We start from the raw sequence: 12,645 nt of genomic DNA, 5'->3' as shown, positions 1-12,645 counted from the left end.
TGATCCAACTTCTCATGCATCGTATTCGTATTTGTCTTAATAAAAAATTATTTACGAAATAAATGTAAAAGGATGCTTGAAGGTGTCCCTGTGTCGCAAAAGTTACAACAGACATCACAAGGTGATTGTTTAGTGTTTAGCTTATGGAAAACACTCGATCAGTGCTTCATAAGTCCTTAATCCCAATTATAACTTTATCTAAATATGATCTTCAATCTAAATCCTATAATGCACACATAAATGATTTTTTTACTATATAAAAATCTTTGGAAACATTTAAAATAATACACAGAGTTTCTTCTGGAAGATGCATTTCTTATACAAACAGTATTGCAGACATTGTAAACATATCTAAATTCTTTCGGGCAAATCCTTTTCTGAATGTCAAGCATCGTAAGTCAGCAAAGCCAATCCTCTTAAGATCTATTTGATATTCCGAAGCTTTACACTTCATTAGAATAGTCAATCTGAATGTTGGCCCTTGAATTCTCGAGTAAATACACTGGACTGGCGGGTTTCTCTTTATCTGCCAAATATGGTTGGCTACTAAGTTTGAACAATAATTTGTTTTAAACTAGTTAGTGGTTTTGTCATATATATACACTTGATTTGTATAAAACCGTAAAAAGATGCAACAAAGTGTGGGAGAGTTGCATAAGAAAGCAGACAAAAATATTTATTTTAAAAATAAAAGTGTTAATTTTTACCCTCACATTAAATAAATTGACATAAATGTGGTGGATCTGGATGGAGAGGATGGTTGAGGTTGTTTTCTAACTGAAATATACAAAACTGGCATTTATAGATGCAAACTAAATAATTCTGGATGCAATTGAAAACTTTTGATATACAGTGAAGAGGATGTAAAGTAATGGAACCGAGATTACAAAATCTACCAATACTAGAGACTACGAAATTATGATTATATAGAACTAGAACAATCAAAAAGGGGCAGGAAGTCGTTTTTAAAATGGATCTTTAACTTCACTTATACTACTTAGACAGTACAAAACATAACATAGTCCATAGTAGTGTCGTAACGAAAAATCTGAAGCAAATAATAATTTAAATAATAATGAGGATGATCCGATTATTATTCACCGACATAGATTATTCGCCGAGTTATTTAGTTATTAAATTAAATTAGTTATTATTATATGTAGTGATAAATGGTTGAACCCCTTATCCTATATATAACTTGTTTACCTACATTTCTGAATTGTTGTTATAGGATTTTAATTTACAACCCGATTATGTAAGGCAAATAAATAATAGTCCCTTGAATCAACTTGGTGAGTAATTTCTATTGTGTTCTGTTTCACGTGCGCATGGTTTAATATAACATAGTGAAGTCCATTACGATACTAACTTGTTTATTACATTTGCAAATTATATTTATTCTCACTATGTCGCGATTCAAATATACAAATAAATCAAAGAAGGTCGCCATCAATTGTCCAATACTGTCGATGAGTACACATTATCAAGTACCCTGAACTGTCACTTTTTTGGTGTACCATACACTGATAAACCGACATGGAATAAGTTAGGTTGGGCTTTGATTTGCCACCAGGTGGAAAATACTTCAATTTCAATGTTTCAGCACATATTAAACCCCCTCCCGTGGGGCGACAGGACTGATGATAAATGTTTTACAAGGTTTATCATCAGGCAAGCGTGATTGATTACTGTAAGAGATTTATTGGATTTTTTCATGTTAATCCGCCGTGGAATTTTTAACGAAATTTGTTAAAGATAATAAGATGAATATTAATATTTTTACAATACAATTTAGATGTTTTATGATTACATTTATTTTATATTTTCAGTTGTACCAGATATAAAGATTACAATTATAACGTCACATACAATGTTACACTATTTGTTAATTCATATTCTGATATAAAAGTAAGAACTGCATAATGCATTTAAAAATCAAATACACTAGTCCTCATCGTTCAACCAATCTTTTGAAACATTTTACACAACAATAAACAGTATCTAAACAATGTTAGGATACAGTGACAGTTACAAACTGAACAGTGAGAAGGACGGTAGCTAAGTTACCGGTACATTGTTGTGTTGTTGTTGTTGTACAGAGATAACAACCGGTGTACACGTCATGTACACTTCATGTACATGTGAACAACAGACTAGTGTATCAGCCATCCAGGTTCCAACATGTCGGACTACATCATACAATAAACATGTGATAGTTGTCAGTTGATACTAGCTTGCTGACGTTTCCTGCTCAAACTAAATACATTGGTTATGAAAGACGTTGATAGAATATTAAATCAGACTTGGTTTTAATTTGGAAGTTGTTATTTACTCGGGTATTTTATACTACTTTAAAATAAATGTAGTTCCCTGGGCATGCTTTCCATATAAAATATATATATACTGAATTTGGTATTTTAGTTTCTGTCAAATTATTGTTTAGCTAAGAGGTTTCAACGATTTATGCAAACAATCCCTGATTCGATAGTTCAAGTGATAAATTAATTCAATATATTTCTTTTAAAATAACCATATTCAAATTACAATTGTTGTTCTATGAAATATAATAATGTAGACATTAAATATAAACATTTCTTAGTAACTATAACTTTAATTCCGTAACTACGTTTAGAAGTATTGCCAATGATAACACCACATGTGAAGGCTTTTTAGTAGGTACCAAATCTCTTAGTGCCGAATGCAAATTAAATTCGATGCCGCCAAATCCGACTTCTTCGGTCCTATATGACGTTTTACAGAACGCTCTTTTGGTTCTGTGGGATTCAAACAATTAATTTAGTTCTTTGAAATTTGAATATATATTTACTAAAACAAATAATACTGCCAGAACAGATTTTCTACAGGCTACAGACTTTGATGACCCCCCCCCCCCCCAAGCACCACCATCTCACAATCGCTAGATTGCTAGGCTCACTTGGAGAGCGGCCTGGAAGGAACCCATAGGGGCGTTCTCCCTACATTTTTAACCCCTGTCAACAATACTCCCCACGACAGCTAATCTAATAACATCCCCCTCCTCTGGACAAGTTCCTATTATGGATACACACGCGTTGTTTGAGGTAGATAACCTACCTGGAAAATAGGTAAACATTTTTTAATCGAGCTCCTATAACCTGGTCGTAATAGCTTTGCGAGGTGCTGAAATTTCCATTCGAGGTAGTCTTATAACAATATTTAATTTCTTGCAGTATTCTTTAGAATTGTCCATGAAATATTATAAATAAATTTTGTGTTTATACCGTACCATTTTTCGTTATAAGTCCATAAAATCACGGATAATGATCTTATAATAATGATGATAATTGATTATGATGAATGATATGGATGTGTTGCTTAGGCCCCCCATACACGTAACGATCGGCCGGCCGGCGAGAGCCGGAAGGCCAAACTGAACAGTTTGGCCTGTGAAAGGAGAGTCCCCATACACGCAACGATTCGCCTGCCAGCCGGACTGAAATTTGAAGTTATGTCAATGACCGTGCCTTACCTTAAAAATTAACGTAAATCAAAAATAATGCTACTACTGTACTGTCGGCCTTCCGGCGGCCTGCCGGCGACCCCATACACGTAACGATCGGCCTGAAGGCGGGGGTTGGCCGGACGACGACCCCACAGGCCTACACGTAACGATCGGCCGGCCGGCGTGGACTGTTCAGGCCGGGCCGGCCGGCCGATCGTTACGTGTATGGGGGACCCAAGTGCTTACCGTCTCGGACTTTACGGTGCGGGAAGGACGGGTACGATTCCTGGTACATTAATACTTTATGGGTTTTGACCTCTTTGCCTTAAACGAGTTTAAATTGACTTCATTATATAAAAAAACCAATGGCGTACAGGAAAAATAAAATATTTTAAATAATTTGATAATTGCGAAGTACCACGTTTTGTGTATATAAACTGAATAGACACTTTATGATGGAACCTTCACTTTACCATATCCTTGTGGTGTTAAAAAAATAACAAGTAATGGTAGCCCTGTGAATATTACATAACTCTCAAACATTTTATGTGAACAAATAAATGTTTTGATGACATCTATTCAATTACTTTCTATTCACATCTTATACATCTATTCAATTACTATTTATTCACATCGAATACATCTATTCAATTACTACTACAAATAAATTAATTTTGGAGCAAGACTATAGAGGAATTTAAAAAAACAAGATAGAAAATCCATGAATCTAGTCTTCAGATTCGTTCAATATTATTAAAATAGTCTTCAAAGTGTACCACTAAATATTCTCTCCAGTTTCAAGGCGTCGATTTTCTGCTAAGATGAGTTTGAAATCTCGTTTAGCCAGAAGACATCCTATTACAGTTCCTTCAATATCCATATAACTTTGGACATCTTTATAATTTTTCCTGCATCACATTCTCAAATAAACAACTAAATACAGCAACAATTTTACATTAGCAGTTCTCTTCAGAATTTACAAATGCTTTGACGTTTTTATAACTCATACAAACATCTTGAAAACAGAAAATACAACGCACAAAATAATTTTAAATATTGATTATACTTGAAAAGATAATCTTTAGTTTAATTATTGTGATGTAGGATGTTTTACTCGTGAGTATTTTGATTTCTTTCTGAGAAAGCACTCAGTTCTGCAGAAACAACGACTGATGTCAGAATTTCATTATTAATGTCTGCTCGGCCTCCGTCTGTCTTTACAAGATCATCCAACTATAACTCATCTGCTACAAGATTGGCAAAGTTTCATCCAACAACAGAAGCAACTTGAAATTATTTACCCTTGTCTTGCATTTGAGAATCAAGTCATTCATCTTGATTCCATAGTATTCCATATTGAAGGAAAACATATGTAATTTTTATTCAATATTTATTATTTTGATTGTGGATTTTCCACGTCATAATTCTTGATAAAGTAACGTTTATCAATAATTCAATTGACATATAAATCCTCTTCGCAGTTTTACTTTAGTACTTCAACTTATAAAACTTAATTTTGTTAGACTAATATTATAAATTTAACCTCCAATCATATCACATGATTTAAATAAAATATTTCTTGTTTTAGTAATTTTCGTCAACGATTTTTGTCTCTCTTGGAATAGGAATGTTATCAACACTTCCATAGGTCAGGAATATAATCAAATTTTCCTTTATCCATCTTAAAACCTATAATTTTTCAAAACTATACTCTAGATACTTTTGCTATCTTTGAAGAATACAATATAGCAAATATCTTACCTTTTATAAGCTTAATTTTCATTTTCTAATTTCAGGTGGTTCCATTTAAAGTTTCTTTTAAATTCGATGTTCTTTTGATGATTAAAAGTCAATAGTTAAATAATCAAGTTATTATTACAATTGTTCTATCTGAATAATATAAAACCAGTATCGATCAGTTTTAGCGTCGGTGTTTTCCAAAATGATTGAAACAGATGGGTTTTTTGCATTTTAAATAAATAACACTATGTATCGTATTCAATTGAAGTTCTAAAACAACTGCAATATTAAAACATAATTATCTAATGACGTTTATTTTGAGATATTTTCAATAATTAATTTTATTAGAGTATTGTTTTATATCTACGACTTACTGTTTTATTTACAAATACAATACAATACAATACAATACAATACAATGCATACAATATAGTCTGTTATCCATGTGCAAAATCCAAAGCGTGATGAAATTTTACTAAAACAGCACACGCACTGCTCTTGACAAAGCAACTTGATTATTCTCTGTACAAACGAACTGCTAAAAGCGTTATGACAACTAACCAGATTTGACTTTGCAACATGGTTTTATCTGCATGATTGGTTTTCACAATTCAGATTTTTCATTATCAATCAAAATAGAATAATAAAAACTAAATAAAGTCTAATAATTATACTCTCAATGCAGGTACAGTACCAATATTAGTTAATTTTGCGTATTATTGTTTTGCAGATACAAAATATATTGAGGGACACTAGGCTATACATTGCATCTATGTATAGTTTTCACTAGTTGTAAAAACAGTATATAAGGCCACTAAAAACTACATGTTGCGTATTTTTCAGACACAAACCAAAGCTTATATAGAGTGAATAGTCTGTGGAAACGTTTACGTGATGAAAAATCGTCTTCTTGACATAGACTGATATTTCTTACTCAAACTTGTGTTTCAATAAACTTGGCGTCTGATAAACTGGCTTATCTCAATTTCTCATAAACAACCACAACAGTGAAAAATAGTACGTATTCTTTATAGAGAAACAACATCCTCATTATGTATGTTGTTCTTTGATAGTTCTTTTACTCACTATTATTTGTGCGATAAAAATATAGTTCTCAGGATTTCTGATATTTGTTAAGCTGGTGTTATTCCAAGGGAGGGATGTAATATTGAAGTAAAGCTGTAGCACAATTCAAGACTAATTTAGTAGTCTTTGTCTCGTTTTGATTGATCTCACCCTTTCACCTGGCTTTTACAGATTGACGCAACATTTCAATTCCAACATTGTACTTGGTAACCTTTGGAAAACTCATTGTTGTGTCCCGCTGATGAAAGTTTAAATGTCTCTGATAGAATAGTGTAAATTGAAAAAAAATCGAAAGATCAAGTCGTTTAAATACAGGGTGATTCAAAATGAATGACCCAGTTTTAACGCTTTATAACTTTTATACTATTAAACTTACCGCCATAAAATGCACATCAAACAAAAAAGCAACTCAAAGAGTTTATGCCTTCCAAAGACACATCATTTAACAAAATCGATCCAGCAGAACTGTAGATTTTATTGTACAAAGTTATAAAGTAATCTCCAACTTTTTTTACCACTATAAATTTGGAGGTTACTTGACGTTTTTGCAAAGAACTTTTAAATGGTGAGGAAATCGACCAAAATGGAAGGTAATATTCCGAAAGAGAATAAAATTTCCTACAATCTACTATTATGCATTTTTTGAAAATACTCCAGAAAGGTACCAAAAATTACCTCAAAATGAAAGAAAAATTGAAAATCCCCGTCTTTAATGTAGACAATAAACATAGCAAACATTAAATTTCACAATTTTTTTATTTTAAGCCAAATTTAAGCTACATCTATTGAGTATTTTCAAGAAATGCATAATAGTAGATTGTAGGAAATTTTATTCTCTTTCGGAATATTACCTTCCACTTTGGTCGATTTCCTCACCATTTAAAAGTTATTTGCAAAAACGTCAAGTAACCTCCAAATTTCTAGTGGTAAAAAAATTTTGAGATTAATTTTTAACTTTGTACAATTAAATCTACGGCTCTGCTGGATCGATTTTGTTAAATGATGTGTCTTTGGAAGACACAAACTCTTTGAGTTGCTTTTTCGTTTGATGTGTATTTTATAGCGGTAAGTTTAATAGTATAAAAGTTATAAAGCGTTAAAACTGGGTCATTCATTTTGAATCACCCTGTATTATTGATATACTTTTTCACAACACTAGGTCTACTTCAACAAACATGATTGTGATTAGCGTTTTTTGGTATGATAATTTTTAAACTATAACAAGTTGTGTATTTATAATAATAGAACTTCTTATTCTTTAATTTAAAATTAAACAAACACATTGCATCTCGTGAATGTTTAATTTGATTACCGATGATTTATTTCAATGTGGTCGTTTGAACCTAAATATACCTTTTATTGTGAAGTTTGTAGCCATGGCTGGTTGTACCATTAACACTAAAATCTTTATGATTGTGGCATTGTGTAAAATGTTTAAGTTATACAACTGTGAAAACTGATGTTTTCAAAACATGCGTTAGTGCAGTATTTTACTCCCTAGATAAAAAAGAATCAGCTTATGGAATCAAGGACGTCGGCTTAAGATTCGTTTGAATGTACTAATCCTTCTTTGTCGAGAAAAATAGTTATAATTGATCAAAATACATCTGCATCGTCATCAAATTGTTTTGTGTTTGCCACGATAATGTTTGATATTGAACCCAACTGTCCTTGATCATTGGGCTTTTAAATAGTGCTGAATGAAACATCTGTTAAGATCTCTTACTGTTAAGTCAGTAAAAACTACACGTCTCACTCCATTCTACACTCATTGTTTTCACTCATATTCGGGTTATATTACTCACCTAAGTAGCATCCCATCTTAATAATTGATAAATAATAATTGATAATTTATGATTGATATATTTCATTGCAATAACGTCAATGCCTGACCTTTATCAACATTTTGACATATTTAAAATTATTATTGTGATATCACTACTGTTTGCTTCTGAATAAAAATATCATTTTGTACACACTAGGAAAACACTGACATTCAAAACATTGTTAATGCTATAATTGATATTTTATCACCTAATAACTGTATAATATTTTCTACGCAGGAGGACGTCTTGCCCCTCAAAGAGAGACATATCTTACATCCTCTAACGCTGCAAGACTTACTCAATCGTTGTTAAATCGGAATTGTAAATCATCAAATTCAGACGAGTATCGTCCTAGTTTTTTCTGAATTTAAGGCTCAAGATTTGCCGGAGAAGAGTCATATAAATTATTCATCGACTATTAGGGAAGCTACAGATGAGTCTAATACATAAAACGCTTTCAATGTCGTTACTTTTAACAAGATACCGAGTACTTGCTTCTCCAATTTTGTAAATGTTCAGACCATTGAATATACTTTGCTAAGCAATTTTAGCCTCTGTAGCAATGGAAAGCATTTTTATTCGTACCATAAGGCGCATACCAAACTTTATTGAGTTCATACATACTGTATGTAAACTAATAACATTTTCAAAATAATTAACTGTTCTAATTTTATTTATTGTGTATAATTTTAGCAAATTTCCCTATAGTGTAATATTTTAATGGTACCTTTGACAAATGGGGTTTTGTCAAACTTATACATTTAAACACAAAAATAGCCGAATTTTTATACAATCTACTGTAGGTCTCGTGGTAAGACACAGACCAACAGATTGGACACAGGACCAATTTACTTTTGCATTTTGATGTCTCAAGAGGTCAAAAGCGCCATCCGTTAAGATTCATATAATGTTTTACCATCAAAACATGAAATTCACTAATTTCTCTCTAAACTATTTTGAAGAGCTTGAAGAAACCAATAATTTAGTATATTATATAAGTGTTATTGAACAGTTATTAGTTATGGAGAAAATTCAAACAAGCGTAAATTTTAAATTCCCACGTTATTCTTATGGATAATAAGTAAAACACTATAAGATATCCTTAACCCTTTTAGTGTTAAGGGTAAACGTTTTCAAACATATAATACGATAACATTCGGATTTACTAACTTCTGATACTTTATCGTCCAGAATGCGACCGTTTGCACACAAAAGATGTATCGCTCTGCCGGAAGATTCAACGGGGGAAATACGTCTCAATGCAGTTAAGAGTCACTCCAATACTCGCTCCACTTCGCTCCAATCCCACGATGGATGTGCGACTGGGACGGTTTACGGCCTCAGACGATCCCTGGACATTACAGCTTCTCATTAACTCCCTTTCTATCTGCGGCCGCCACTTCCTATAAATTTTCACAATTGATATTGGATTTTAAATTGCGCCAATCGCCTGCCTCCACCTGGCATATATTTCATATTATTGGCAATGAATACGCTTTGGGGGAAGAGTACGATTTCAACATTTTAAATGTGCAAAACAAATTTATCTTTCTGCAATGTTTGTGATGTCTTAGTGTGGTTTATTAATGTGTAATACCACAGACTATACACCAATTATTGTCTATTGGCCTATAGACTAATGGTCTGTTTTCTGTGGTAGTACGAAATACTATGTAGTTTACATTCAGAGCTAAGCAAAATATAAGAAAACGTCCTCTACTGTTGCCTAAAACCTTAACATCATAGGAAAGAGGGGCTTTTGAGTTGGTTTGGTATAATCAATCAATCAATCAATTATTGAGAGGGGATGCCACCTAGGTGCGTATTTTAACCCAATGCTATAAAATACTAACGCTATAAAATGAACAAGTTAAAATTAATTTGTCATTAGACTACGTTTGGACCATGTTTAGACCTTCCAGATTAATTTTGTTTTCTCTCTGTTTTTTTGTGTCCTGGTTAAATGTAAGGGCCAAACTTGAGCTTTAAAGTTCAAACTTTTTCCAGGGTGATTTATTTATTTATTGCATTATACTAAAACAAGTCGAAGTCTCTCTTTACTACGATGTTTAAGTTTCTTAATATTTTTTTGTAATTTATATTTGAATATAGAGTTGTTGATTTTAATGTTTTTAAAATATGTCAAAATGCCTATTTACACCCCCACGAAACTCCGGGATCTAAACGACTTAATCGCACCACTGCGTCATAGGAATCCCCCTTAATTCTTGTGCGAGAAAAGTGACAACATTTAAGACTTTTAGTGGGGGCATTAGATATATGAGGAGGGCATTTAGGCCAAGAGACTATTATTTAGGGGAGATCCAGGAGCAGTAGGGATCTTAGTGCCATTGAGGGGTGTTTCATCCCCAAAGGCTATTCTCCCCCACAAGCCTTGATTGTGTCAAAAAGGTGTCCTGAGTGCCAAGTAATGTCCTTGTCAAATTCGCGTTACCACCAAAACTTTGGACGAGGTTTTGATTTTATTTTTAGGTCAGAGTCGAAGTGATGAAGACCTAAGCTGTGTAAGCGTAACGAGTTAAACAATTGACTACTTTACACTGTTTTGACTATAGTAGTATGTGTATTATTTATTACAACTTAATATAATTGATGGTGTGTAGTGATTCTAATACATAATACGAATCGAGGTCAACCGTATTCGTCGTTCAACATTGAAAGGTAAATCAACTAAATTTGATCTCGTTGTAAGCATCGACTAATTTATAAAACATGTTTGCACAATTTTCCTTTTTATATTCATAATATTCATACATACAACCAAATGTACATTCGGTTAGTATCTTACACTGTAAAATTTATTTTCGTAAATATGTTTGTTAATTTATGATGTTTGTTAATTTATGACGCACACATTTCACATTCTTTCTGTGAAAGGAATGTTTTGTTTAAAAGGAAATCGGGTACTTTCCTGTTAAAGGGAACATTCATTATTGTCGATGATTTTTTCGATATATCGATATTTTTGTTTCCGATCAGACCTATTACAAATTGACAACAACAACTAACTGATCTTGTTTAGGCTAAAATAGTCTATATGGATTAAGAAATGAAACTGTTCTAAGCTAACCTAACATAACCAACCAAACTTACTGTACTATTTAAAACTTCCGTTTGGGTTTGAAAATAGAAAAGGCAAGTTAAACACGGAATTTTTAAATGTTACAGCAAGTTTGGTTAGTTATGTTAGGTTATTTTTTTTTAGAACAGTTTCATATACTGAACAATATTTATCGTAGTTGTCTGTCAGCTGATATGTTTCAATTTGTTAATATCGATATATCGAAAAAAATCATCGATAAAAATGAATGTTCCCTTTAACAGGAAAGTACCGGAAATCGTGGTTTGGAAAGGATATCTATTTGAAGCTATTGAAAAAGGGTAGCCCTTAAAAAGATTTTAATCGATTAAAACCAGCGATGCATAAACTTCATCAGCCTGTATGTATGACCGGTGAGGCAGTCCATTTATACGGACTGTGTGGAGAAAGAACATACTTAACTCTCTCTTTGGCAATGAAAAAGGGAAATTCAAAAAGACTCGATAACGACGTAATGCATGTAGATTTGATTGCGAACCCTGTGTGTTTTAATTCAACTTTAACTTGCAATAAAATAATGATACGAGAGTTTTGTACAGTTCCTTTTTATTTTCATATGGTGAATTCAAGAAGTGGTTTTTGACGTATTTGCAACAACCAACATAAATCCAGAAGATCATTTGCTTTGGTTAAAATTAGATTGTGTGCGATAGTGTACGATTGTGCTTATAATAAACGGATCAAATAATAATAATATGTTAGTGCATATAATGTTTGTTGTTGAAATGACGTGTTTGAGGTTATATTGGCAATATTGATTGACTTAACCAAACACAATACATTGTGCACAATAATATTTTTCAGCTGCGATGCAATCCCATGGTCTACTTAAAAGCCTTGGCCCTCTTTATAAAAAAAAAAAAAAAAAAAAAAAAAACAACAAAAACACAATACACTACTAGTGATTTTTTCTTAATGTACTTTAGAGTAGTTAATAATGAGCGTTTAATCTTCTATATTTTTTAAGAGTGTTTAGACTTTAATATGCCTACCAATTTAAGGTGATTCCAACATGGCAGAGTATCTATCATTAAAATATATGGTAATTTATTACTGAATGAGAAAAAATTTCTTAAAGAATGTTGAATTTATAGCTGAACAAAACTTGGACCATAAACCAACCCCGAGTTTGCAGTCTTAAAACACACATAATTTTATCATTTAAGTTTTACAGCTTTGCATTTGTGTAGCAAACTTTAATCGTAAAAACTCTTGAATTCGTGAAGATACACATATTTGACTGTGTTAAAATACTTTGTGGAATTACTAATTGTAAATACCCTCGCCGCAGCAAACCTGCATACTAAGCGAATTTCCATTTACCTGGCTGGAATTCCACTAAATTATTTCCATAAAATTGTCAGATTTATTTCCTATTTAAACATCATGAA

The 12,645-nt window shown here is 32.3% G+C and overlaps 1 protein-coding gene across 2 annotated transcripts in view; it reads left to right on the top strand.

Annotated features, from left to right (window-relative positions):
* LOC128990264 (uncharacterized) overlaps positions 1-12,645 on the top strand; it is a 201,545-nt gene that overhangs the window by 159,340 nt on the left and 29,560 nt on the right. The gene's annotated exons all lie outside the window — the stretch shown is intronic.

The sequence above is a fragment of the Macrosteles quadrilineatus genome, unplaced genomic scaffold (genome assembly GCF_028750875.1).
Source record: "Macrosteles quadrilineatus isolate MER2022 unplaced genomic scaffold, UCM_ALF_1.0 Scaffold_3__2_contigs__length_128488019, whole genome shotgun sequence".
NCBI lineage: Eukaryota > Metazoa > Arthropoda > Insecta > Hemiptera > Cicadellidae > Macrosteles > Macrosteles quadrilineatus.
Note: the sequence above shows the minus strand (reverse complement) of the source record. Positions and strands in the feature narration are given on the sequence as shown.